Source organism: Netta rufina (genome assembly GCF_964035555.1).
Source record: "Netta rufina genome assembly, chromosome: 13".
Lineage (NCBI taxonomy): Eukaryota > Metazoa > Chordata > Aves > Anseriformes > Anatidae > Netta > Netta rufina.
Window position 1 is genome coordinate 20,586,638 of NC_140136.1, and position 24,071 is coordinate 20,610,708.

Below are 24,071 nucleotides of genomic sequence, written 5' to 3' on the forward strand. Positions count from 1 at the left end.
CCAAGTTTAAGGCTAATACAGAAGAAATTTAATCTGTTAGTCATGACTTCTTTTATTAGCATCCTGCAGTTTGATTTAGACTGTAGAGTGGATAGAACATACAATTTTCCTGTTAAAAGGAAATAATAATAATAATAATGATAATGATAATGATAATGATAATAATGATGATGATGATGATGATGATGACGATGATGATAATAATAATAATAATAATAATAATAATAATAATAATAATAATAATAATAATAATAATAATAATAATAATAATACCTGGCTTTGGAAGCTGATGGCTGCCATCCTACCAGCAGTTTCTGGGTACGTACATCAAAATGTTGCAAGACAGGTGGCTGGAGGGATGAGTGGGTGCATGAATCCATGGACATTAAACGGGCCACAAGCCACAGCAGGACTCTGTGACGTTCTCAGCAACTCTTCAGACCAGGCACATCCTTTGTATGTTTGCACTGAAGCATCTGTTTTACAAGGCACATGACATACTGCAGTCTTCTCTTGATGAGCTCATAAGCATCCTGTTGTAATGTGATGTGAACGGTACTGGCTACCTGCAAAGGAACAAGCAAGGTCAATTTGGAATAATATTCTTCTTTAGGATCGCTGACTCCTCATGGCTACCTTCATGCCACCACACATTTGCAACAGTTAATCCCTCATTCATGTAACAGTGCAGTTTACTGGTCTAGGTTGTCACTATTTAGATAGAGTAATTGTATGTTCCATTTGGCACATAAGAGTTCTGAAGTAAAAAAATCTTAGCAAAATTAAAGAACACTAAAGATTTATTCATGCTTTGCTAATATGCCATGTAACCTCAACTGTTTTGACACTGCTTACATGCCATTAATACCTCTGCTTTCTGGTTAGTTAATGTTGTCTTTGGTGGCCTACTTGCCAAAAAGTTACGGGTGCTGTAGTGCTCTTTTGTGATAGCTATGTGAATGACAGATTGTAAGTATGAGTCTATAAAAGCAACAGATCAGCTACCAAGGCCTACAGAAAACATAAAGAAAGCAAGGGATTTAGCTGGTCAGCAAGGGACCAGTCACCTCTACAGTGATGTTGCTGCAAGTAATCAAGACCTGATTACCTGATGAACTGTTCTTTTGGTTTAATGACACCATAATCAGCATTTGGAGGTCAGTGTGCACATACTGTTACACGAACATAGCTCATCTCAGTCATTTCCAGAAGGATAGCATAAAAAATAAGCCCAGGAAGATACAAAATTTGTCATGGGATATTGCTCTTTTACCATTGTATCTCTAGAACTTGGTTTATTTTGAAGGATTACATTTAGCAAGCAAATGTACTACTTTTAACACAACTTTAACTAGAGTAAGCTTGGTGCTAGACTCCTTTGAGACATGAAGAGGCATGACCAGCATTTTAAACAAAACTCTTTCCCTTTTCAGGAAATTTTATTTTATTATATATGGGGTGCAAGCCTTTGCTGGAATCTGCATGGCAGGAAAAGGTAGTGGACTTTCCACTGCCATATACTCTGCTGTATTTCTTTAAGCTCCTTGAGCACGAGTTGCTGCTTGGGAGTGAAGCAGAGCTGTGTCCCCTTAACTGTTCTTCAGCAGGTTAAACCAGGACTTCTTGCTACGTGGGAGCCGCACCAGGCAGAAGGCCCCTTTGCATTATACCCAGGGAATTTCAAAGATCCACATGGTTCTTCACAGTAGAAGCAGGGCTTGTAGCCCCAGTGATCTTGGTGTCCCTCCTCAAGGGCAATGGCATATGGTCCTTGCTGCATTCAGATCAGCTTAAAAACATGTTTGGTTTTGGTGTTCTTAATATTTCTGAAGCAAGCTGCTTATCCTTGCTTTTAAAGTTTGCTTTTTTGTACGTAACATTTACATCATAATCTAAAAACAATTTTACACATAATAAAGTTTAACTATTTGATATTTTTCATTTCAAAACTAAATAACAGACATTTAGGAGAATATTTCTTTTTTAATGACACACATGATAGTATTTTAAAGCACTAAATGACATCCACAGTTAATTTTTCAGTCTTTCTCTAGCAAATATTCTATTCTAAATATTCTAAGTAAACTTTACCCGTATTTATGATTTTTTTCTTAATATGTTTTACTGCATTTGGTAGGACTAACATCTGCTTCTCCAGGGACTCTCCTATTTATAACAATTGGGGATGTTTTTTAAAACTATTTGAATTAAACTTGGTCTGCTCAGAAGTGTTTCCAAAGGAGCTGACTGTACATACACAGTTCTCACTGATGGCATTTGACAGAGCTGTTAATCCCTCTTGACTCTGATGTATGAGATCACATTAGAGCAGCTCGAGCACTCCAGTGATATACACACATGCAAAGTAACATTTGATGATCATTTCTGTTTGTTCTCTTCCAAAACAAAATCCCTGAAACGAGCTGTTTCATTAACAAGGAAGGAGGCAACGGTCCCTACTGATGTTGCTCCTGGCCCCTTGAGGTGATGTGTTAGTCCATGGCAGAGGATGTGCAGGTGCCTGATCTGTCCCACCTGCAATAGTGAGTGCTGCTGGCCTCTTCAGCAGTCCACCACCTGCTGCAACACAGATTAGTCTTTCAGGCTCATTTTTGCTTACATTTCTGCTTTTCATTCTTTTTGGAGGCTATGCAGATGGATGTCTGAATCATTCGGACCTGAAAGGCTTGGCTGGGTGCTCAGGAGCCACGCAAGCTATGGGGAAAGCAGCTCAAGGAGGAGAAGATGCTTGTGAGAGTGGCTTTGGGACTGGTGCAGCCGGCAGAACTTTGGGTTCTTTGATCACAGGAAGGTCTACATAACACTGGGCCTGCTGTCACCAGATGGGATGCGCCTCTCTCAGAGTGGGGTAAGGATTTTTGCTCAGGAGTTGGCAGGGCCGATAGATAGGTCTTTAAACTAGAGTTGAAGGGGGAAGAGGATAAAACCAGGCATGCCGATGATGAGCTAAGGGATGGTGCCCCAGAATCAGAGGGACTATGTGCCAGTGAGGTCCTTCGGTCAGCTCCACAAGGTGCTGCGTGTAGGGAGGCGCGTTTGAAGTGCTTTTACACAACCACACGCAGTATGAGGAATAAAATGGACGAGCTAGAAGTCTTGGTCCAGTCCCACAGCTACAACATCATCGGCATACGCAAAACCTGGTGGGATGAGTACTGTGGCTTGTGTGCTGCAATAGATGGTTACAGGCTCTTCAGGAGGGACAGGCAGGGTAGACAAGGTGGCAGGGTGCTGATGTATGTGAAGCATGGGCTGGATTGCGTGGAACTTCAAGTTGGCGATGGCAAAGTTGAGAGCCTCTGGGTAAGGATTAATGGATGAACAAATAAAGGGGATGCCGTAGTGGGAGTTTATTACAGACCACCCAGCAAGGATAACAATGCTGATGAATTATTCTTTGCAGAACTAAGAGATGCCTCGAGATCAACTCCCATTGTCCTTATGGGGGATTTCAACTTGCCAGATGTCAAATGGGATCACCACACGGCTGACACGAGCAAGTCCAGGAGGTTCATAAAGCACCTAGATGATAACTTCTTGGTGCAGGTGCTAAGGGAGCCAACTAGGAAAGGTGCCTCCTAGATCTGTTGCTGGAGAACAGAAAGGGTCTTGTGGGAGACATGTCAATTGGCAGCCATCTTGGTCATAGTGACCATGAAGTGGTTGAGTTTAGAATTTATGGTGATGGAAGGAAAACAGCCACCAAAACTTCAGCCCTGGATATGGGGAAAGCAGACTTCAGGTTGCTCAGGGAACGAGTCAGCAAGGTCCCCTGGGAAACTGCTTTTGAAGGCATTGGCGTCCATCAGTGATGGTCAATCTTTAAGCACTAAAAGCACACCTAAAAGCACAAGATCAGGCAATTCCAAAATATTGGAAGTCAGGCAGGTGGGGCAGAAGGCAGGCCTGGCTGACCAGGGATCTTCTACTGGAGCTTAAGTGAAAAAAGGAAGTGTACAGGTGATGGAAGGAGGGTCAGGCGACGAGGAAGGAATACAGGGATGCTGTTCGTGTTTGTAGGGAGAAAATTCATGTGGCCAAAACCCAACTAGAGTTGAAGCTGACCATGTCTGTGGGAGACAATAAAAAATGTTTTTTAGATATATGAATGGAAAAAGGAGGACCAAAGAAAACATAGGTCCACTACTTGATGGGGAAGGTCTCCTCAATAGACGATGACATAAGCAAGGCAGAGATGTTTAATGCCTTCTTCACCTCTGCCTTCAACGCTGATGATGGGCTTTGGGACCCAGGGTGCCCTGAGCAGGAGGACCATGACAGTGGGAATGACAAACTTCCAACCGACCCTGAACATGTGCAGGATTTGCTGCTCCACCTGGATCCATATAAGTCCATGGGTCCGGACGGGATTCATCCCAGGGTGCTTAAAGAGCTGGCTGATGTCATCGTGGGACCTCTCGCAATTATTTTTCAACGATCTTGGGAATCTGGAGAGGTCCCAGTAGACTAGAAGCTGGCAAACGTTGTGCTAACTTTCAAGCAGGGTAAGAAAGAAGACCCTAGCAATTACAGGCCTGTCAGTCTCATGTCAGTGCCTGGTAGAATTATGGAGAAGATGATTCTTGAAGTTATTGAGGCACACCTGGGGGACAAAGCAGTCATTGGTCCCAGCCAACATGGGTTCATGAGGGGTAGGTCCTGCCTAACAAATTTGATTTCCTTTTATGATAAGATCACCCCTCTAGTCAGTCAAGGGAAACCAGCTGATGTGATCTTTTTGGACTTCAGCAAGGCTTTTGCCATGGTTTCCCATAGGATCCTACTGGACAAAGTGTCCAGCATGCAACTTAACAAAAACATCATATTATGGGTGAGCAATTGGCTGATGGGCAGGGCTCAAAGGATTGTGGTAAATGGGGCCACATCTGGCTGGCATATGGTCACTAGTGGGGTCCCTCAAGGCTCCATTTTAGGGCCAATCCTCTTCAATGTCTTTATAAATGATTTGGATTTAGGACTAGAAGGTGTTCTGAGCAAATTTACCGATGACACCAAACTTGGAGGAGTTGTAGACTCTGATGAGGGTACCTGGACAGATTGGAGAGATGGGCAATCACCAACCACATGAAGTTTAACAAGAGCAAGTGCTGCACCTGGGACGGGGCAACCGTGGCTATATGTACAGACTGGGCGACAAGACGCTGGAGAGCAGCTCCTCAGAGAGGGATCTGCGGGTTGTGGTTGACAGCAAGTAGAATATGAGCCAGCAGGGTGCCCTGGCAGCCAGGAGGGCCAACTGTATCCTGGGGTGCATCAAGCACAGCATCACTAGTCAGTCGAGGGATGTGATTGTCCCACTCTACTCTGTGCTGGTGTGGCCTCACCTCGAGTACTGTGTGCAGTTCTGGGCACCACAGTACAAGAAGGACATTAAACTGTTGGAGAGTGTCCAGAGGAGGGTGACGAAGATGGTGAAGGGCCTAGAGGGGAAGACATACATGTATGAGGAGCGGCTGAGGGCACTGGGCCTGTTCAGCCTGGAGACGAGGAGGCTGAGGGGGGACCTCATTGCGGTCTACAACTTCCTCACAAGGGGGAGTGGAGAGGCAGGTGACCTATTCTCTGTAAACACCAGTGATAGGACCCACGGGAACAGTGTTAAGCTGAGGCAGGGGAAGTTTAGGCTGGACATCAGGAAGAGGTTCTTCACCGAGAGGGTGGTCGCACACTGGAACAGGCTCCCCAGGGATGTAGTCACTGCACCGAGCCTGTCTGAATTTAAAAAAGTGATTGGACTGTGCACTTACATGTAGTCACATGGTCTAAAATTTTGGGTAGACCTGTGCGGTGCCAGGAGTTGGTCTTGATGATTCTTATGGGTCCCTTCCAACTGGAGATATTCTACAATTCTATGATTCTTCTGGCACAGGCAAGGTGACCTAAGGCAGGACCCTCTGCTGCCTCTGCCCAGCACAGCCCTCCATATGGCAGCCTGCCTTCTTCTACTATGCGGCTGTTGGCAGGACTTATGTTTCGCCCTTCCACAGAATGAGGTCTAAAAGGAGCAACTGTGAAAATAAAAAGCATTTTTGTGCAGTGAGCCCCAATTATCACATCTGCAGCCATATTCTTGTGTGTAAAATATCTTATAAAAACCCTTCCAAAGTGCAAGAATTCTCTTGGCATTGTTACTGATGAAATCTCTTATTTTCTCTAAAGAGTGATGGTCCTCAGGGAATTACCATGAGCTGTAAGAAAACCAAGGTGTTGCAATGTAATGCAATATTATAACTTAAACGTGATTATCATTTCTCTTAAGTGCTGAATCTGCAGTACATTTTTCTGCACTTTTTTCAGTAATGTACCGCTAGACAAATCTCCAGAAGAGAAAAGTTATGCTTCTACATTAAAGTGATATCTCTGGACTTAAGAATTTGATTGCAAATAAAATTGTAAACATGAAGCTATTTGTGTTGGAAATATATTTTAAAATATTTTTTCAGATGTTTTCACGTCTCTTAAATCAAAGTACTAATGGAGTCTTCCCCAGTAGTCTGTCTGGTCTGGTTGCATGGATCTGACTCTTAGCTTCTTAGTCAGAAAGAATTATCTGTGCAATAATAATAGCAATAATGATAATAATAATAGAATTTTACTTGTTTAGATGAAGTAAAACCATTTAAAGTTGGATGACATGAATCAAAGTGAACAATAAGCAACTTTTTCAACTAGAGAGAGATGTACTGATTCCTGAATATGCGATGTTTTTGACTTTGCCTGGAAGGGCATTTCCTTGGTCAAGAAGACCAGGTCCTTTCACTGATTACTGTATTAGCCCTTCTGTTCTTCTATACGTCTAATTATTCTTACAATTAAAATATATTGCATGATTTTTCATCTAAATCTTTCTCTTTAAGAAAAAGAGAATTTAAACCCTAATTTATGAACTCTGATCTTATTAACCTTTCATTCGATTTGCTTCTGTGCCTTGATCTTGTAAACAGGCTATTATACATTCTGCAATTTTATTCAATATGTACTATTTCAGGACAGTCAGAAAACTATACATTGTGCTCACCTGAATAACCTAAACTAAATATTTTCTCTCTTCTTCATCCTTGTTTAGCATCCTGAGTCCCATAAGTGGCTCCAAACCTTATATAAAAGGAACGATTTAACAATCCATGTGAAAAGATAGCAACTGTTGTCTTTTGCCAGTGCTTTCTCCATACAAAGCAATCCCTTTCTGTCCAGACCACATCACCATACTCTCTTTTGCCTCCTCCCAAAGGAATTTGTGCTCTTCATTCTTACTGTTGTTTCCTCATTTTCTTTGTCTCTGCTATTTCTACCAGACTCAGTTGTCTTTATTTCCTCTTTTTCCACCAGTCTTTTCATTGCTTTCTTCCTCTTACAGACATTAGCACTTTTGTTTTTAAAGAGCAGTCATGCTCCTCCTTTTTTTCCCTATTTTTTACCATCTTATTTGTTCATCTTGGTTTAAGAATGCACTGTCCTCCATTCCTTTTATTGCAGTCTTGCTTCTTCTTTCTTCCATTTCATTTTCCAGGAATCTCCCTCGTTCTCTCTCTCAGATCTTATTATTGCCCTGGATTCGCCATTTGCTGAAATGCCACATCTGCTGTTGGCTGCTGATGGGCACTGCTACTTCCATTCCTCTCACCTGTATTCAGGATGAGGGAAGGTATTTCCCAAGGATGCAGAGATGCTTCTCTCAGGAGCAAGATGCTGTCAGGCAGCACCACATAATTTCCAGTAGCTGTCCTGAAGCTTGCTGAGCTGTGTGCTCTCAGAGGAGTGTTGGGACTGTCCTGTCCGATGCTCAGTGGACACAGCTATATTAACAGCTATTTACCTTTTTTTTTCTTCTTCTTTTTGGCTTGACATGACTTGTTTTTATTCCCTAAGAGTCTGGAGAATAGTTCCTTTTCCTAAGATAAACTAAATAGTATTACATCCAAGTCTGCTGAATGCTGTGGGATTTTGTGAAGGTCAAAGAGTAGCAGACCACAAATAGTGTCCATGATGGGACAGGGCTCTGAGCATCTCCAAAAGGTGTTTAGGAATATGCAAAAGTAGAAAATGTTCTATATTGTACAATGGGATTCTGCTGTTTCTCTGTTTTCAAAGTTTGTTTGCTGTAGCTTAGCACTATCTTATGCAAGGGCAAGTGGAAAAGGGATTTTTATTATTTTTTATGCTTTAAATAAATTCCAGAAGATAGGTGCAAATAAAACCAGAGGTCTGAATTCAGGACTAATAAGAAGGAAAAGAGAAAAGGAATTTGGAATTTTGGCAAGAAGAAGAAACAGCCAACAGCCCAAACTACAGGTGCCTTCCAGAACACAACAGCTCTCAGGAAAAGCACTGTCAAGAGCACAGCCAGGAGAACAAGGCTACTTTGACTCAACAGTAACCAAATTTTCCATTCACAGTTCAGACAACTCTGGTCTTAGTCTCACCCAACTACAAGAAAGGCATCCATGCACACAGTGCTGCAAGGATGGAAAGAAATGCTCTGGTTTCTGTCTGTGTAATACCCAATTGCTGGAGTTCTGCTGGCTGCATTAAAAATACTGGACTGAAAATACAAAATTGATTATATATGCAGTATACTGGAGACTTTATCAACTGTTGATTCATTTAAAATATGTCACACATTTTAATACAATTTAATTTTAATTTTAATACAATTTAAAGAGTCATTAATACAATGAACAAACACGTTTTCTTCCTCGACACACTATTTTCTTTCCTTGTTTTCTTTCTTACTTCAGTTCTGTTACTTGCTTCTCACAGTTACTAGCTGCGAATTCTGTATTACAGTCCTAGGAACAAACCAAACCAACCTGCCCTAGCAGACCCTGTTTGGGGATCAACAGTGAGCCTTCATGAATCATCATTGTGTAAATGTTCAGTAAATCTCAGTGTTTCTCTTTTATTTCCATTGGCAGCATACAGTGGTTTCACTTAGTTTTGTTTGCACTAGTGAAAATCCAAGATAACCACGTCATTAGAGAGTGAGCTGAGAGAGAGACACACACACATGCCCATGTATATAACTTTTTAAGGGAAGTGAAGCAGGATGCCATCCATATTTCTTGTACAGAGGGAACCAAAGTTAATTTGTAGGTTGGTGAGAGAGAGCTTGTGACACTGCACTCCATTTCACATCAAGAGACATTAACTTGAAATTACTGTTTCCAAGGGAAACACTTATGACTCACAGCATTAATTTGCATTAGCCCACGATAAGGCTAGCTTGTAAATTAAGTTATTGAAAATAACTCGCAACCATAGCACCAAGGAAGGAATTAACTAAGAATGTTTTCCTATACACATAAGCTGATATTTTTTTCCAGGTAGTTAAAATACTAAAAGTGTGCAAATGTAATCAATTTAGTTTTCTAGTAAAGTCCTTATTTATATTATATTTTGTCATGGTGGAAGTAATCAGTCTGGATAAATTTGAGCTGGCTGCATTTTATCTCCTCACCTTCTAGTTTCATGTGAACAGCCTATTAAAGCCCATGGTTTGGGACAAGTTCTATATTTTTCTCTTACAGCTGTGAGGACAGTGGTCATTCTTTACAAATTTAGTTCAAGGTAATGTGATGTTCTACCCAATCTGGCAGAAAGATTTATAACTTAGCAACTGGGGGCTAAATTTCTCTGTTGTAAGCAAGTCTGTTCTCAGGCAAATTTAACCTCTTTTGAACATCATAAAGTTTATTTAGAAAAATCTCCATGAAATACATGTATACTCTTTACCCTTCATGTGCTCCTATGACAGCTACTCCAAGAGCGTTAACAGTTGGTTGTATTAACTGAAATCTACACCAAGCAAATTATTCTAAATTGTTGCTGATTAGCAGTTACAAATGTACCGCCACTGATTTAAATACTGGGTGAGTTGATATTCCCCCAAGTAAATATAGTCAACCAAGACCAATTATTCAATTTTCACTCTGGTTACTATCCTCACTCAGCACCATAACTTTGACACAAGAAAGGAAATGCTTGTAGGATTTCTTGACTTTAAGAAAGCTTGGCTTTCTTCTTAGGAGCTCCCCAGAATGGTGCCCTGGAGGGGGAATGCAGACAGCCCCCATCTGACATAGGCACTCCCCATCCCTGCATATATGGCCATGCTAAAGGCGCTCACCTGGCCTCATTAAAGAGGACCGGCCCCAGCACCGAGCCCTGGGGAACGCCACTAGTGACTGGCCTCCAACTGGACTTGACTCCATTTACCACGACTCTTTGGGCCCGGCTATCCAGCCATAATACTAACCTATAATAACCTTCCAAACCCAGCAGAACAGACACAGTGCAGTGTGGCACCTACCAGTCTATACCCCAGGCAATAGCTTGGAAGGATACTGCCATACCACTACATGACACTATTTGCCTCTTATGTGTGGTGATGTGGAGAATGCGTAACTGAAGGTTTGCTCTTTGGATTGGAAAGGAGAACACTAACTTGCTGAGCTACCCTGTAGGCTGTGGATAAATGCATCTGAGCATCACAGGCATGGCTTTTCTGGATTACTCACAGGACATCTGTTTTTCTCCTTGCCCATCCACACATGAAATGATACAATCTATAAAAGGCAGGTGACAACATCATGTCTGTAGTTGTAGAGCATTCATAATGAAGCAGAAGGGAACCCCGACGTTTGCCGTATGCACGGTGTGTTCCTCGTGGAGCAGAGCACTGCCTGGCTCTGCTTACCCTGCCCTTCGCATCCAGTATTCTCTGCCTGCCATGCCCGACAGGGCACCCTATGGGGTATCCCTCAATTGCTTATCATGAGTAAGGACATTATTTTTGATCCAAACTAATATGTAATTATCTATTTCAGAATGTTTTATTAGGAATTAGGACCCTTTTTATATTTTAACCAAACATATTCATTTCACAGCATGTTAAAAATCATTTTCCCTCCCCTAACTGTGTTTACCCTTTCTCTGTAATATTTCACAGCTGAAGTCCTTTTCTAAGAGCGCTTAGAAAATTTTGTCTGTTTTTTTTTTTTTTTTTAATTCAGCAACATATGGACAAAATCTGTCCTCTCCTTTCTTGTCCTTAGCATTCTAAAATGTACCTGTGTTCAAATATTAAGAAATAAAACAAATATAAATTATGCATTTTCCAAGTTAATTTAAAATGCATTATGCACTGCTTTGTTCTCTGGAATTAGTATTATTAAGGGGACAGATCTGTATGGATTAATTTTGAGTCAGTTTATTCACTTTGTAATTCAGTGGCAAGGATTTCTGTCCCCAGGCATCAAATTAAAATTTTTACTGTAAGTAACACATACACAATATGGATCTCTTTGTGTTGTTTCTTTGTTTTTCTATCAGACAGCATATTTACATACTGTATGATTTCACAAAACCATCTCTTTCAAAGTAAACAAAACTTTTTCCCCTCCTTCTTGAAAATTATTTTAAAAGACTATTCCCATAGTTACTGTACCCAGGTGGCACCAAGTGCTGGTTTCAGAGGTGGGGGGATTCACCAAAAATCACATAATATTTAGCTGTGTCTTCTCTGAAGTCTATTACAAGCTGAATAACCATCCAACCTCTCTTCTCTTCCAAATATATTTGGTAGAATTTGAGCTGATTCTTTATGATTTTAACAACAACAACAAGCTATTCAATAATCATTTTAAAACACTGTTGATATTTTTTTTTTGCAACAATTCTTTGCACTTAGATGTTTTAAATCTTTATTTTTCCCTAAACTGAGCAAGAAAATAGAGTCTGCTTTCTTAATTAGTCTTCTTTAAACAAAATATCCTTTCATATGCACTAATAAAGACTAAGGATCATTTCTCTCTTGTTTAAATAACTGCTTGCTGTAGTATAAAATTGTAAGAGACATGATGCAGATCAAGATGCTGGCTTGAAGTGGAGAAGAGGAACAAGCAGTGCAATAATAAGCAGATTTTAATGATTTACTATAAATCAGCATTTTTGCCCTGTCAGTGAGATTGAAGAGGCAGACAGCTCCTCACATGTCTGCCTAGCAAATGTCTTCCTGATGAATCATGTGCTCTGAATCACTGATCACAACATTCAAACGGCACATCCAAATAATGAGGAAAACATATACACAGCATTCTTACAGCTGGTCTGAAACTGCAGGAATATGTGTTTTTAGTGGTATGGTAGTTAAACCCCTACAATGATACTGTGTCTGTGCAGCAGAGGTAATATAAGGTTAACTATTTATGCCCTTGCTTTTCTTTCACTCATTAAACCAATGGTGAAAATCTAATCTTTAAGTACTCTGCAGGAAAAATGATGGCAAAGCTGAGTGACGATGTATATTTTTAAGTATCTTCCAACAGGGAAATGCATCACCTACTCATATGTTGTTTCCATTAATTAGAAAACTGTCCAGGCTATTGTTTTCTATATAGGATAGTTCAGGTGACCTTTGTTAATTATGTCAGTTGGTCATTAAGAATAGCAGTGGTTCTAAAACATCATGCATTGCATAGCATAACATACGGCGATCCTCCTTACAGTCCTGCAGTTATTTTGGGTAAACAAATAATTGTCATGAGGGTCTCCTGCAAATGGTGGGGTGTGACTGACTGTTGTTCTTCCAAATCTAAGGGTACCTTTGAGACAGGGGAAGAGCTGTGGGGCTGGATGAGACAAGGTACAACTTTACAGTTCTGTGGGGTTCACCTGTCTCAGCACCCACGGGCAATGCTCCCTTTGACAGCAGCATGAGGAACTTGTTCCTTGGGTGCATGAGGGATGATAATCTGCACAATGATAACAGCTGTGATCCCTGTCTTCCTCTCCAGCGGAAGAGGTTCTGGTGAGGTTTCCACACCACTGCCACTGAGAGAGGGCAAGCCCCTTTGCAGGTTGGCCAAAGGACCTCATCCTGCAGCTTGCTAACATGGCTGCTGGCAGATAAGATGAGGACTTCAGCTTCCAGCAGTCTCTGTCCGTTAACCTATTATTAACACCATCATTTATTCAGCAAACAGTTATGAAAGAAGTAATTTTGTATTAGGAGGAACTGCAGATTTAGAGACTTAAAAAGAAGAGTATTCCAAGTTTGGTTGTGGTGATCTTTTGAAAGATAGTAACTTGTAATTCCTAGTTTTTTAGACTGTAACTTTTGCATTTATTGCTAATTTTCTGCACTGCTCTAAACACACTGTGTGCATTTATTTTAAAATTTTAGTGCCATTTACATACATAGTATTTGCAGTTCAATTCATCCTCTTGCAGACCTAGTAAAACATTTTTTTCCTAGAGATCCTGCAGAGAAGCTGGCACAAGACATCCACTGACAGTGTGTCTTTCATGTCCCTGTATCCTGCTGCCTGTTTGCTGCACTATCGTGATATGTGTTTTGCAAAAAACTGCTGTCCATTGTTTGAAAATGTGAATTTCAAAGTCCTCATCTTTTCTGGTTTGTACTCAATGGAAAAAATAGTAATGGGCTTTTAAAACAATAAAATGTCAATGTGTTTTAAACACGACCATGTCAGGCTCAAAAATGTTTTTCAAAAGCATATCCATTTGTTTAATTTGAATAAGAACATACTTAATTTCATGGTCATTTGGTTAAAGCAGTTATTTTTATTAATGTGTTATTGAGCTAGAATCTGAGGGCACTGGTCAGTTTGCTACTGTATAACTCACTCGCTCAGAGAATGAAGTCTAACAGTACAAAGGGGAGAACTCATATGTGCTGTTTAGGCATCACAATGGTATATTTGATCTGTGTTCATATTTTATTCAAAGTAAGGAGGGGAAAAAAACAAAATGCTCAGACTGCTGATTTCTGCAGAAAAAAAAAAAAACCTGCAAATGAACTGTTCTATTAGCACAAATGTACAAAAGTCTTTAGAATCTCTCTCTTCAAAAGCATAATTAGGTATTTATTTCAGACATACTAACATCTTTGCAGTAGCTAATAAGATGCAGCCCATTTGAATATTAATATAATAAATGATTAAATTAAACAGCAAGATTCAGACTCAGAAATAGCCTTTATAGGTCCCAGGGGGTCACTAAAACTGTATTCCATTTCTTCCTACAGTTAACATAGTGCAAGGGACATGAATGCGTAAAGCAATATTTGTCTTATGAAACATGGAGTTTTATATTGTGCTATTCAGTTTTATTGCTCCACAGTTTGAAGCGGAGGCCTGTGATGAAGTCACCATGCTGGGACCCAACAGCAACTCTTCCTGTTTCAGTGCTTTTTGGCATCCAAGTGACGCATTGCTGTTTTGGCAGAGGCAAACCTCGTGGTAGGCTGCATATAAATAGGTTAACAATGGTGGCATGTGATAAACTAATAACACCACACACAAAAACTTGTCATAAAGTAAACGGCTTAGGAATTTTTCATCTGTACATTATTATGTATTTATTATTAATAATAAGTACCTAATACTGTGCAGAATTAATATCAACAGTGCTAGGATGATCAGCTGGGCTTATTTTTTCCCCCCTGTACACCAGATAAAAGAAAAATAGGCAAAGTAGGCAATTATAATTGGCCATTATTCCAATAAAGGTTTTTCCCTTCTCAAATTAGTCCATGAAAACTGCACACAATCCAAATCCCATGAACCTGAGAGGTGTTAATAAACATCTGGTCATGGTTTTTGCTTAATTAGCAATCCTTAGTTTGGTCTGAAGGTTTTTTGTGTAAAACAAAACACACGTATACACACACACACACACGCATGCATGCTCTTCCTCTTCGTAACAATACTAAAAAGGGGGGGGGGGGATTGTTTTCTGAGCCACAGCCCTTCAGCAGTCCAAACCAGCTCCTTTTAAGCGCTCTGTGGAAGAATTGGATTTTTAAGTCTTATAATTTGTCAACACGGCAGAATAAAATGAAAGCTATTTGGATTTGTCTGTTTCTGTTCATTTTACCAGACTAATGTCACCTCAATCAGACCTACAAAATCCCTGTATTTTACTGGAAGGAAAATTACCATTTTTAAATGCAAAAAGAAATTGTGTACTTACTACAGGTTACTGAAAAATGCCATTTTATTATTCTTAGCATCCAAAATCTTACAGCACCATCTCTCTAAGGAGCAGCATTGGCAGCAAGGTAATGGATAAACATGTAACTGGGCTTGCAAGACTATACTGTCTAAATTAGATAAAAGAAAAGTAGGAAGAAAACTCCAAGATAAGTAGTACAAAGTAAATCAAAACAAATCATCTTACCAAACTTTATTCGCATCTGATACCATTTTTAGAAATTAAGGTCAGTTTTGTGGAACTAATAGGGAGTTACACCTATATATCTTGGGCACCATGACAATGCTTGAGAGGAAGATTTATACACTATGGTTGCAGATGCAGAAGAAAGATATGAGAGATCAAATGGAAGTGCATGATAACAAATGAAAAATGGTCCCCACAGCCCATAAATTAATTGAGAAAAGAAGGTTGTCATTATTTGAACATGCTTTAAAATAAGGTATGGGGTCCAGATGGCAGAGAATAGATAGGCCAACAAAGTTTGAGTAATTGATGACTTAAAAATAAAACAAGATCTTAAAGAAATGAATCATGTTAGGAGAGTTAGAGGAGGAATATTAGATGAAAAAGCACAAAAACTCCTCAAAACTTCAGAGCAAAAATCAAAGTATAGGAAAACAGACACATTTTTTTGTGAAGGATCTAAATAAATGTAAGTAATAAATATTTCAGGCAGCAATTGTATCCCCATTAAGGACACTCTTCTATTGTCATTTCATTAACCTATTCAGCTTTGTTTTCGTGATTTTGTTTCTCTCTTCTGTGGTCTAGGAGTTTTTAGGAATGAACTGAAAGAAATTATCAAAGCCTGTGCTATAAAAATCACAATTATCATTTCTACTCCCATCACTGTTGTTAGCTCAGAAGGTCATTGCAAAGAGCCCATGGGTAAACAGAGATGCTTTCCAGAGCTCAGTGCCTGCACTTACAGTATCTTATTTTCAGCAGCACAGCTTGCTGTTCAGGTTAAAACCAAAGCCTTCTTTGCCTCATTTGCAGGTTAGCAGGGTCAGGTGGGTCAGGGAGGAAGTGCTAACACTCACATGCATTTTATTGTTTGTTTGTTTCATCTTTTTCTTCCCCTCTCTTCTTGTTCTTCAGTCCCACACTGAAGGAGTGGAAGCATGTGCCTTTAAACAGCATGTCAGTATTAGGCAATGTCATTAAATAAATAAATAAACTAGGTACAATTTTATTTTCGCCTTTGAAATTTCACCCATTGAGAACATGAAAACAACTGTATGGGATAGGGTGTTTGTGCATGCAGATGTGTATAACATATTTGCATACATCTGCACGTGTGTGTATGTATGCATGTGTGAATTTTCCACTTTTATCATTTTTCAGAACATTAGAGCATTTAGTACTTTGGAAGGCACTCATCCAAACAGAGCTCCATGTAAATGCACTATGTACAAGCCAAGAAAGAACGGCTTCAGGCTGATAGAAACCTCAGAAGTATGTTAAATCATAGTACTCAACTGTTCCTCATTAGAACACTCCTCATTTCTTTTTTTATTTCCACTTAGAAAAAAAAAAAATAATTCCTCAAAGCCACTTACTTCGATGCTACACTCTAGGAGCATATTATGAATATTCAGATTGGAAATAGAGCACCATCTAATAACATGCAACACAAAGGAGCCCTGAAATGTATTCAGTCTCTTATTTACATTGCTATGAGAGATATTGCATTATCAAACAATGGCTCCATTCCACACTGTATCCGCTACCCCTCGCATTAGGCTCCTTGGGAACTTATTATTGATGACAAAAATGCATCTAATGAGAGCATGCAGACTTCCTAAATGTATAGGTAAGCTATATTGCCTATAAGAAAGATAGGCCTAAAGGAAAAAACATCAAAGCCTGAGAGCTGATTTGTTAAGTGCAACTGAGATGAGAAGGAAAGCAAACTTAGGGACATTCCCATCACCGTGCACAATGATGTCATTAAGGTGCATTAATCTCAAAAAAGATACATCCAGGAAAACTAAAACATGCCCCTCACTGTGGAAAGCAAGCAAAAAGGCTTGAAAATATTCAGAAGACAGAAATATACAGGCGACAAACATTTCAAGGGAAAGATAGTTGCCAGCAGGATTGATTTGAATACTCAAACCAGTGATTTATTTTTCATGCTTCTCATAAAAAGGAGAGATTCTTTCTTCCCCTCCTCTCTCCCTCACTCTCGCGCTCACTCGCTCTTTCCCAGACAGTAGAAAGGATGGGATGAGAATCGCCCATTGAGCAATGGCTGCCTTTTCACAGGCACTACAAATGAATGCGGGATACTGGAGAGACCAATTCAGACACTTTGCAAGGAGCATATCAAAAATGGGATAATCCACATCCTTTGCATTTGTAATGGAAGAAAGGGAAAAAGGACAATTTCATTAAAGGTCCAGCCTCTGTAAAGAGAATGTTAAATAGTTTCATATCCAAAACCTGAACTGCTTTGAATGCAAGTCCTGCTTTGCCCTTAACTGAAATGAAATTTTACAAATCCAGCTGTACATATAGACTGAAAATGAGAGACAAAATATTTACTCATGGACTCAACAGTCCTTTTTTTAAGAGGGTGGGGGTTAACTATTGATTTTTCTAACAATATAAATTTAGCATATTTCACATGATCCATTGCATTCCTTAGAACCATTATGATGCAGTTTACATGATTTATTCAGAATAAGGTCCACTTTTAGCTATATTTAAGTCACCTATTTGTTATTTAACATGTGTTTAATGTTTTCTACCCCTGCTGTGCACAGCTGCAAGCTGCTATTTTTTGGCAATTTTTGTGACTGTGAAGTGATTTGTGTCTTTGAATCTCACCTTTCTATTCCATGGCCTGCTGTTTGTGTTTTTGTTTTTTTGTTGTTGTTGTTGTTGTTGTTTGTTTGTTTGTTTTTCTAAACTTTAAGAAATACATTGCACTGCATTAGGACCTTTACTTCACTTGATGGAAGTAAACATGAAGCCTAAAAGGACCTTAAAAAACCATGGCAGATATCTTTATGGGGTAGATACAAGGACATGTATGTAATTGATTTAGCATTTTTTGACACTGTACTTCAAAGTAGTTTAAGAAAAACCCTCAAAAATTCAGTAATAACATACGAACTACTAACTGAGTGCTGGCAAACACTTCACTCATCACTTACAGCCTAGGCACATAAATCTTCCATGGCAAGGAATCTTCCATATTGTACAACTTCATTATGATTTTTTCTGTTGATCTCTATTACAAGAAGTCTAAACAGAAAAAATAAGTTATTATGGTACAGTATATTTATAATATCCTATTTCTACAATAATCAAGCAAGCAGAGCATGATTCTGAAGTCCCACAGGTAGATACAAACGACTGAGGAGAATTCTGCATCAAAAGAATGGTCACAATGTAAGGACTTTGGAATTTCAATTGGCTTCCTGGAAGCAAAACTTTTAAAAGCTGTAATAATGAATGATGGCAAAGCATGACAGCAATAGCAATGCAATTACCATTTTTGCTTTGCTTTGCTTTGTTTTTGTTAGTATTAAACGGGACTTTCCCAAATGTGGCTAGGAGCAATTGTGAAAGTTTGCAGGAAGGCAATGCATTCATCTCCAGCCACAGTGTTTAGGCACAGTTGGTATCACCAGACCTGATCCTGCCCAGACTTGATCCCAGCTAGACATGATCCAAGCCAGACCTGATCCCCCACACTGCTCCCCATGGAGCAGGAGGAGCTGGTCAGCACCCCTTTGTGTGAGACCCCATGGCCACATATGAAACCATCAATAAAAGGCACTCCAACAAAAGGACCTAATCACCAGACACTCACCTGTACGTCCCAACCCACTTCAGCTGGACAAGGCACCTTCACAGATAATTGCTGCCTCATCCAGTTATGGCTTTTCATCCATAGCTCAGCCTACAGAAAAAGGCAGCCTTCCCAGCAGACCTCATCTTTTCATCTGCTGTTTTCCTTCAGTCACCTCTTGATTTTGAGGAAACGAATCAGTTCTCTCTTGCAAATGAGAATCTACGTATAATTCATGGGCAATGAATGTGCAATGTTCATATAATGATCTAAAAAGGCAGTTAGTAGCGCATAATGCGTATGGTGGTACCTATTCCTTTCTTTTATTTGGAGTGAAGTGGGAGTGCTTTGTGGTGTGCTGGAACCTCAGAGATTCATGCTGGGGAGTCACTCTCTTTTTTGGAAGGCTCATATTCCACATCACCAGTAAATATAAGCAAGTGAAACACTGTTGGGAATATTGAGGGTATTTGTCGTCACTCTTTATGATATCTCTGAATAATTTCAGTGTCTATCAAACTGCTGCTTTAATTGATAGGAGAGCATTTCCCCCTAACATTTTCAAGCAAATATAGTAAGTTAAAATGACCATGTCAATTTGAATATGTTTACCTGTAAGTGGCAAACTTAGTAACTTCATTTATCTGATTTTAATGAAAATGGAAAATGTACTGCTACATGACTATTTTAAGAAAGTAACATATACCAGTTATTACTGTTTGATGTATGTTTCCCATCCTTTTATAGGATCTATAAGAGAAAGCCATGTTGAAACAGTTTAATGCAATGCCTTTAACTTATCTAAACCACATTCAACTGACTGCACTGGGAAAATTGAATCTTTTCCTCACAATCTTAGTGACATGAAAAATATATAATACAGTAAATGATTAATGCAGTTATAAACTATACCTGAGATAAGATTTAAGTATTCATATTTCTATCATGTTAATACACCACGATAAACCCATGAAGCAAACTTGACCATAGCATTTGTTATTCTGTCCAGTGTTCAATTATTCTTTGTCCAAATACAATTTAGGGGCTTGCTGGAATACATTCTCTGGGTATGAAACATTATGTGCTACAGTGAGATAATCAAAGCAGTGGTCAGCAACTGTAGACCTTGATGCAGTATACACAGAGCTGCAAAATAAAAGGGAGCCCTGAATATAACCACATGCAGGTTTTTGTTTGGGTTGTCCAACATACGTTGTTTACATGTGAAAGCATTATTTTTCCTTGCTTTCCTTACATTTCACTGGAAGCTTTATATTTTTAGGTAAATTTGAATTGAAGTAATCACAGACATGCTTAGCAACTAGCCAAGCAATTTCAAACCACATTTCTTTAATAACCAAGGTATTCTTCTAATTTGTGCAGTAAGGGTCAAATTCTGCCTGTGAGAAACACATGTATACAACTCTGAATGGTATCAAGACAAAAAAAAAAAAAAAAAAGAAAAAAAAGTGCCTGCAGTGATGACCACTTTGTTTTGTTGATGGGCATTTCATCACAAGGATCCCATGCCTCCATGTAAATAATAACCACTTGTACTGTGGACAAGCAGCATGTCTAGCAGGCAGAGCACAAAATTGGGAGCCAGGATGTGAAACCTGTGGTTCTGATTCAGCCAGCAGCTTTAGGTTACTTGAGGAATCAGCTTGCCAAACTTCAAAATGAGTATAAAACTCCATTTTCAAAGGTGCATTCATACCTTTGAATGAAAGGTAAGATAACTCTGAAATTAGATAAAATTAAAAGGTTATGAAGATATTCCAGAAGTTTAACCTGCCTCTGAGTAAGGGGTCAGAGCAGAAGACCTCCAGAGGTCCTGTTCAACATAAATTATTCTACAACTCAATTATTTCAGTGTTTGGCAGCACTGGGTTTAAAACAGCTGCCACTCCAAGCCCTTTTCCCACAGCTCCAGCCCTTAACATATCATCCACTTAATATCCATATTAAATAAATAAATAAATAAATCTGGCAGAATTAGAATATGATACACCTTTCTGGGTGGAGTTGTTTTCCCCAAAGCATCCACAAGCTCTTCTTTCATTAAGTAAGCCTTAAGAACACAAAGAGCATCAAAAACGATAAGCACAAATGAAATACTTCCCACTACCTGTGTAAAATTTAAGTAGAGTATAATAATTCTTTATTTCAATGATGTTAATTTTATGGTCTTGTTCACTTCCTATTCGATCAGAACTATGGCATATAATAGCTATTATCATTTCAAATGAAAAACCATATATGTTTGTGTATGTACCAGGATACTCACTGTTGTAGTGGTAGTGTTAGTAACCAGAGATTTTTATTTAAGAATAAAAGAGCTGGCACAATTGGGCAGCCCTAGCGCACAGACACCATTACTGCTCTGATAAAACAGTGCCATATACAGCTGTTTAATTAGGTATTGACGTGCACATTTGCCTCTATAGACACTGATAGTAACTCCATTTTCATTTTTCTATGTGTACTTCCATATATATATGTAAATCTGACCTGCAATAAATATTTTATTTCTCCCCAGCTCTCCTGGTTTACTTTCATGCTTGTTGCATAACTTCTACAAATACAAATGGTTTTACTTCATGAGCAAGATACATCAAGTATCTTTCTTTTTGTAATACATTTTCATTTCTCAGGTTTTCTATCTTGGTCTGTGCTACTCTTAGTGATGCAAACTCTTGAGACTTAAAGTCCTCACAGCAATCTTACAACAATTTCAAAACATGCCTATGATAATCCCATTATCACACAAGCTTGCAGTGACAAAATGATCTCAGTGCAAGTCTGCAATGACCCTCTGGAAAGCAATACAGTTATAATGTGAGATTATACAGGTAAAATGAATTCCATCAAAACACACACTGTGTTTGAATTTCTGTGTGGAGTCCTGGTGAAATGATAAAATCAAGTTCACAATTATGGTACGTTACATTTATGTTAAATGCAATGGTAAGATGTGAGGAGCTGTGTTCAAAAAATATGTAGCAAGACTGGTGTAAAATACAAAAGTGGTGAAGCAAGTCCAGAGTGAAAGTTCAACCAATTTGCAGAATGGAGCTTAAGAGATTTGTTCAGGTGTCGTTGGTCTATAAGGGGTGCAAAGGCTGTGTGCCAGCAACTCCAGTACATCAAAGCTGCCCAGCAGATCAGGCACATCCAGCGATGGAGCCCAAAACCTCTGCAGTGCTACACAGCCATGTTGCTTGCCCATCTGTGGCCACTCAAGGCACCTTCCTCAGTGTTTGTGAAGAGCTGTTATCCAAAGCCATTTTCAGCCTCCCACCAGTGCAGTAATGATTACTGTTTATCATGCCTTCCAGTGCTCAAAAGGGCAAAGTGAAATCAGCACTGAATTCATAAATTTATCAATTAAAAGAGGAGAGGGGAATACATCATCAGCCACCAGAAATGGTCAGGCAGAAGCATATTCTGCATAAAAGATTACACCTCCTCCTGCTGGAGCAGAACAGACCCAGGGGGTGTGCAGAGGTAGGAGCCCGACTCTATGACTTTGACCAAGGAAGCAGAAATGCAGAGGTGCTTCTTCAGGGAAACAGAGGTGCTCTCCTGCCCCTGCTTTTGATTTTATTCAGCTTAACGCAGTTTTCATTATAACGCCGACAAAGAGAAAATCAACAGGGGCACCCAGGCATTGCTTAGGCAAACAGCCATTTCACTGGGCTGGCCTGCAGTACGTATGGGTGAGGCAAGCTTCCCAGCTGGTGGCATAGCCTCTGGTACTAGCACTCCTGGTGAGCCACTCCAGGCTTCTCTGTATTGGTTTTTTTTTGTTTTGTTTTGTTTTTTGTTTTGTTTTTTGTTTTGTTCAGATGTGTGGAGAGCACAAACACATAATGCAATATGCTGGCTAGTAACAAGTGGAATCAATCTCACACAGCATTAAATATGTAAAGTCAGGTATCTAACCTGCACTACTCACTAAGCTACATCTTATTTTATAATCAGTGAAGACTATAAATCCATTTCATCTGACCAATGTTAAGACTCTGTCTTAGCACAAACTGCCCTGTTTCACTCTACTGACTTTAAAGGGTAGCTAGCTCAGATTTAATCACCTAACTTTTAGATATCAAAGTCAAGGAAGATTAATACTATATATCCAGTATTCCATGGATGTCAACTGAAATGAGCAAAAAGTAAGGAGAAAGTAGTCAAACTACTTACCCTTTTGATAATTAGGAACCATAAGATGTTTGCTTACAGAATATGCCTTTCAGGAATAACTTAAATAAATCAGTGAAGATGTCAACTATGGCAGATGCTTTGTATCTACATCTGTAGGGGTTTCATAACACTTATTAAAAGCTTCAGATATCTTGCTTGGGAAAGCCCTTCTAGATGAAAAGGTGACTTACACAGATAGCCTGTTCTAATAACATTTTGGGTTGAAAGTATGACTTTTTTTGCTTTGAACCTGTGCTGTCTGTGTAGGACTAGAAGGTATTCTGAGCAAATTTGCCAGTGACACCAAACTTGGAGGAGTTGTGGACTCTGATGAGGGTGGAAAAGCCTTGCAGAGAGATCTGGACAGATTGGAGAGCTGGGTTGTCACCAACCACATGAAGTTTAACAAAGGCAAGTGCTGGGTCCTGCACCTGGGATGGGGCAACCCTGGCTATACGTACAGACTGGGCAATTTGATCCTGGAGAACACCCCCTCAGAGTGGGATCTGGAGGTTGTGGTTGACAGCAAGTTGAATATGAGCCAGCAGGGTGCCCTGGCAGCCAGGAGGGCCAACTGTATCCTGGGATACATCAAGCACAGCATTGCTAGTCGGTCAAGGGAGGTGATTGTCCCACTCTACTCTGTGCTGGTGTGGCCTCACCTTGAGTGTGTAGTTCTGGGTACCACAGTACAAGAAGGACATTAAACTGTTGGAGAGTGTTCAGAGGAGGGTGACGAAGATGGTGAAGGGCCTAGAGGGGAAGATGTATGAGGAGTGGCTGAGGGCACTGGGCCTGTTCAGCCTGGAGACAAGCAGGCTGAGGGGGGACCTCATTGCAGTCTACAACTTCCTCACAAGGGGGAGTGGAGAGGCAGGTGACCTATTCTCTGTAAACACCAGTGATAGGACCCACGGGAACTATGTTAAGCTGAGGCAGGGGAAGTTTAGGCTGGACATCAGGAAGAGGGTCTTCACCGAGCGGAAGGTTGCACACTGGAACA